Here is a 6,037-nt window from a genome sequence, read left to right on the forward strand (position 1 = left end):
CTTCATGAGATATTGCAACACTTAGAAAAAGTGTACAGCGCCAGCAGACAATGAATTTTCAGCACTAAAAAAACGAAACTTCATTAACAGCTAAACTAAACGTTTCCAATGTAAATTTCCACCCTTATATAGTGTAAAAAGACATCCTGAAGCCTGGGCAGTCATTAATTTGATTGTCCAATATTTCCCTTATGAGATAATGCCTCTCATAGCAAATGTGTACAGCGCGAGCTGAAAATGCATTTACAGCACTAAAAAAACAAACTTTTATAACAGCTAAACCAAACGTTTCCAATGTAAATTTCCACCTTTATATAGTGTAGAAAGGCATCCTGAAGCCTGGAAAGTCATTAATTTGATTGTCCAGTATTTCCTTCATGAGATATTGCAACACTTAGAAAAAGTGTACAGCGCCAGCAGACAATGAATTTTCAGCACTAAAAAAACGAAACTTCATTAACAGCTAAACCAAACGTTTCCAATGTAAATTTCCACATTTATAGAGTGTAAAAAGGCATCCTGAAGCCTGGGAAGTCATTAATTTGATTGTCCAGTATTTCCCTTATGAGATAATGCCTCACATAGCAAATGTGTACAGTGCGAGCTGAAAATGCATTTACAGCACTAAAAAAACAAACTTTTAGAACAGCTAAACCAAACGTTTCCAATGTAAATTTCCACCTTTATATAGTGGAGAAAGGCATCCTGAAGCCTGGAAAGTCATTAATTTGATTGTCCAGTATTTCCTTCATGAGATATTGCAACACTTAGAAAAAGTGTACAGCGCCAGCAGACAATGAATTTTCAGCACTAAAAAAACGAAACTTCATTAACAGCTAAACTAAACGTTTCCAATGTAAATTTCCACCTTTATATAGTGTAGAAAGGCATCCTGAAGCCTGGAAAGTCATTAATTTGATTGTCCAGTATTTCCTTCATGAGATATTGCAACACTTAGAAAAAGTGTACAGCGCCAGCAGACAATGAATTTTCAGCACTAAAAAAAACGAAACTTCATTAACAGCTAAACTAAACGTTTCCAATGTAAATTTCCACCTTTATATAGTGTAAAAAGACATCCTGAAGCCTGGGCAGTCATTAATTTGATTGTCCAATATTTCCCTTATGAGATAATGCCTCTCATTGCAAATGTGTACAGCGCGAGCTGAAAATGCATTTACAGCACGAAAAAAACAAACTTTTATAACAGCTAAACCAAACGTTTCCAATGTAAATTTCCACCTTTATAGAGTGTAAAAAGGCATCCTGAAGCCCGGGAAGTCATTAATTTGATTGTCCAGTATTTCCCTTATGAGATAATGCCTCACATAGCAAATGTGTACAGTGCGAGCTGAAAATGCATTTTAAGCACTAAAAAACCAAACTTTTATAACAGCTAAACCAAACGTTTCCAATGTAAATTTCCACCTTTATATAGTGTAAAAAGACATCCTGAAGCCTGGGCAGTCATTAATTTGATTGTCCAATATTTCCCTTATGAGATAATGCCTCTCATAGCAAATGTGTACAGCGCGAGCTGAAAATGTATTTACAGCACTAAAAAAACAAACTTTTATAACAGCTAAACCAAACGTTTCCAATGTAAATTTCCACCTTTATATAGTGTAGAAAGGCATCCTGAAGCCTGGAAAGTCATTAATTTGATTGTCCAGTATTTCCTTCATGAGATATTGCAACACTTAGAAAAAGTGTACAGCGCCAGCAGACAATGAATTTTCAGCACTAAAAAAACGAAACTTCATTAACAGCTAAACTAAACGTTTCCAATGTAAATTTCCACCCTTATATAGTGTAAAAAGACATCCTGAAGCCTGGGCAGTCATTAATTTGATTGTCCAATATTTCCCTTATGAGATAATGCCTCTCATAGCAAATGTGTACAGCGCGAGCTGAAAATGCATTTTCAGCACTAAAAAACCAAACTTTTATAACAGCTAAACCAAACGTTTCCAATGTAAATTTCCACCTTTATATAGTGTAGAAAGGCATCCTGAAGCCTGGAAAGTCATTAATTTGATTGTCCAGTATTTCCTTCATTAGATATTGCAACACTTAGAAAAAGTGTACAGCGCCAGCAGACAATGAATTTTCAGCACTAAAAAAACGAAACTTCATTAACAGCTAAACCAAACGTTTCCAATGTAAATTTCCACATTTATAGAGTGTAAAAAGGCATCCTGAAGCCTGGGAAGTCATTAATTTGATTGTCCAGTATTTCCCTTATGAGATAATGCCTCACATAGCAAATGTGTACAGTGCGAGCTGAAAATGCATTTTCAGCACTAAAAAACCAAACTTTTATAACAGCTAAACCAAACGTTTCCAATGTAAATTTCCACCTTTATATAGTGTAAAAAGACATCCTGAAGCCTGGGCAGTCATTAATTTGATTGTCCAGTATTTCCCTTATGAGATAATGCCTCACATAGCAAATGTGGACAGTGCGAGCTGAAAATGCATTTACAGCACTAAAAAACCAAATTTTTATAACAGCTAAACCAAACGTTTCCAATGTAAATTTCCACCTTTATATAGTGTAAAAAGACATCCTGAAGCCTGGGCAGTCATTAATTTGATTGTCCAATATTTCCCTTATGAGATAATGCCTCTCATAGCAAATGTGTACAGCGCGAGCTGAAAATGCATTTACAGCACTAAAAAAACAAACTTTTATAACAGCTAAACCAAACGTTTCCAATGTACATTTCCACCTTTATATAGTGTAGAAAGGCATCCTGAAGCCTGGAAAGTCATTAATGTGATTGTCCAGTATTTCTTTCATGAGATATTGCAACACTTAGAAAAAGTGTACAGCGCCAGCAGACAATGAATTTTCAGCACTAAAAAAACGAAACTTCATTAACAGCTAAACTAAACGTTTCCAATGTAAATTTCCACCCTTATATAGTGTAAAAAGACACCCTGAAGCCTGGGCAGTCATTAATTTGATTGTCCAATATTTCCCTTATGAGATAATGCCTCTCATAGCAAATGTGTACAGCGCGAGCTGAAAATGCATTTACAGCACTAAAAAACCAAACTTTTATAACAGCTAAACCAAACGTTTCCAATGTAAATTTCCACCTTTATATAGTGTAGAAAGGCATCCTGAAGCCTGGAAAGTCATTAATTTGATTGTCCAGTATTTCCTTAATGAGATATTGCAACACTTAGAAAAAGTGTACAGCGCCAGCAGACAATGAATTTTCAGCACTAAAAAAACGAAACTTCATTAACAGCTAAACCAAACGGTTCCAATGTAAATTTCCACATTTATAGAGTGTAAAAAGGCATCCTGAAGCCTGGGAAGTCATTAATTTGATTGTCCAGTATTTCCCTTATGAGATAATGCCTCACATAGCAAATGTGTACAGTGCGAGCTGAAAATGCATTTACAGCACTAAAAAAACAAACTTTTATAACAGCTAAACCAAACGTTTCCAATGTAAATTTCCACCTTTATATAGTGTAGAAAGGCATCCTGAAGCCTGGAAAGTCATTAATTTGATTGTCCAGTATTTCCTTCATGAGATATTGCAACACTTAGAAAAAGTGTACAGCGCCAGCAAGACAATGAATTTTCAGCACTAAAAAAACGAAACTTCATTAACAGCTAAACTAAACGTTTCCAATGTAAATTTCCACCTTTATATAGTGTAAAAAGACATCCTGAAGCCTGGGCAGCCATTAATTTGATTGTCCAATATTTCCCTTATGAGATAATGCCTCTCATAGCAAATGTGTACAGCGCGAGCTGAAAATGCATTTACAGCACTAAAAAAACAAACTTTTATAACAGCTAAACCAAACGTTTCCAATGTAAATTTCCACCTTTATATAGTGTAGAAAGGCATCCTGAAGCCTGGAAAGTCATTAATTTGATTGTCCAGTATTTCCTTCATTAGATATTGCAACACTTAGAAAAAGTGTACAGCGCCAGCAGACAATGAATTTTCAGCACTAAAAAAACGAAACTTCATTAACAGCTAAACCAAACGTTTCCAATGTAAATTTCCACATTTATAGAGTGTAAAAAGGCATCCTGAAGCCTGGGAAGTCATTAATTTGATTGTCCAGTATTTCCCTTATGAGATAATGCCTCACATAGCAAATGTGTACAGTGCGAGCTGAAAATGCATTTTCAGCACTAAAAAACCAAACTTTTATAACAGCTAAACCAAACGTTTCCAATGTAAATTTCCACCTTTATATAGTGTAAAAAGACATCCTGAAGCCTGGGCAGTCATTAATTTGATTGTCCAGTATTTCCCTTATGAGATAATGCCTCACATAGCAAATGTGGACAGTGCGAGCTGAAAATGCATTTACAGCACTAAAAAACCAAATTTTTATAACAGCTAAACCAAACGTTTCCAATGTAAATTTCCACCTTTATATAGTGTAAAAAGACATCCTGAAGCCTGGGCAGTCATTAATTTGATTGTCCAATATTTCCCTTATGAGATAATGCCTCTCATAGCAAATGTGTACAGCGCGAGCTGAAAATGCATTTACAGCACTAAAAAAACAAACTTTTATAACAGCTAAACCAAACGTTTCCAATGTACATTTCCACCTTTATATAGTGTAGAAAGGCATCCTGAAGCCTGGAAAGTCATTAATGTGATTGTCCAGTATTTCTTTCATGAGATATTGCAACACTTAGAAAAAGTGTACAGCGCCAGCAGACAATGAATTTTCAGCACTAAAAAAACGAAACTTCATTAACAGCTAAACTAAACGTTTCCAATGTAAATTTCCACCCTTATATAGTGTAAAAAGACACCCTGAAGCCTGGGCAGTCATTAATTTGATTGTCCAATATTTCCCTTATGAGATAATGCCTCTCATAGCAAATGTGTACAGCGCGAGCTGAAAATGCATTTACAGCACTAAAAAACCAAACTTTTATAACAGCTAAACCAAACGTTTCCAATGTAAATTTCCACCTTTATATAGTGTAGAAAGGCATCCTGAAGCCTGGAAAGTCATTAATTTGATTGTCCAGTATTTCCTTAATGAGATATTGCAACACTTAGAAAAAGTGTACAGCGCCAGCAGACAATGAATTTTCAGCACTAAAAAAACGAAACTTCATTAACAGCTAAACCAAACGGTTCCAATGTAAATTTCCACATTTATAGAGTGTAAAAAGGCATCCTGAAGCCTGGGAAGTCATTAATTTGATTGTCCAGTATTTCCCTTATGAGATAATGCCTCACATAGCAAATGTGTACAGTGCGAGCTGAAAATGCATTTACAGCACTAAAAAAACAAACTTTTATAACAGCTAAACCAAACGTTTCCAATGTAAATTTCCACCTTTATATAGTGTAGAAAGGCATCCTGAAGCCTGGAAAGTCATTAATTTGATTGTCCAGTATTTCCTTCATGAGATATTGCAACACTTAGAAAAAGTGTACAGCGCCAGCAAGACAATGAATTTTCAGCACTAAAAAAACGAAACTTCATTAACAGCTAAACTAAACGTTTCCAATGTAAATTTCCACCTTTATATAGTGTAAAAAGACATCCTGAAGCCTGGGCAGCCATTAATTTGATTGTCCAATATTTCCCTTATGAGATAATGCCTCTCATAGCAAATGTGTACAGCGCGAGCTGAAAATGCATTTACAGCACTAAAAAAACAAACTTTTATAACAGCTAAACCAAACGTTTCCAATGTAAATTTCCACCTTTATATAGTGTAAAAAGACATCCTGAAGCCTGGGCAGTCATTAATTTGATTGTCCAATATTTCCCTTATGAGATAATGCCTCTCATAGCAAATGTGTACAGCGCGAGCTGAAAATGCATTTACAGCACTAAAAAACCAAACTTTTATAACAGCTAAACCAAACGTTTCCAATGTAAATTTCCACCTTTATATAGTGTAGAAAGGCATCCTGAAGCCTGGAAAGTCATTAATTTGATTGTCCAGTATTTCCTTCATGAGATATTGCAACACTTAGAAAAAGTGTACAGCGCCAGCAGACAATGAATTTTCAGCACTAAA

This window comes from Idiotropiscis lumnitzeri, unplaced genomic scaffold (assembly GCF_059441095.1).
Source record: "Idiotropiscis lumnitzeri isolate Australia: NSW breed Sydney's pygmy pipehorse unplaced genomic scaffold, RoL_Ilum_1.0 HiC_scaffold_71, whole genome shotgun sequence".
In the NCBI taxonomy this organism is placed as follows: Eukaryota; Metazoa; Chordata; class Actinopteri; order Syngnathiformes; family Syngnathidae; genus Idiotropiscis; species Idiotropiscis lumnitzeri.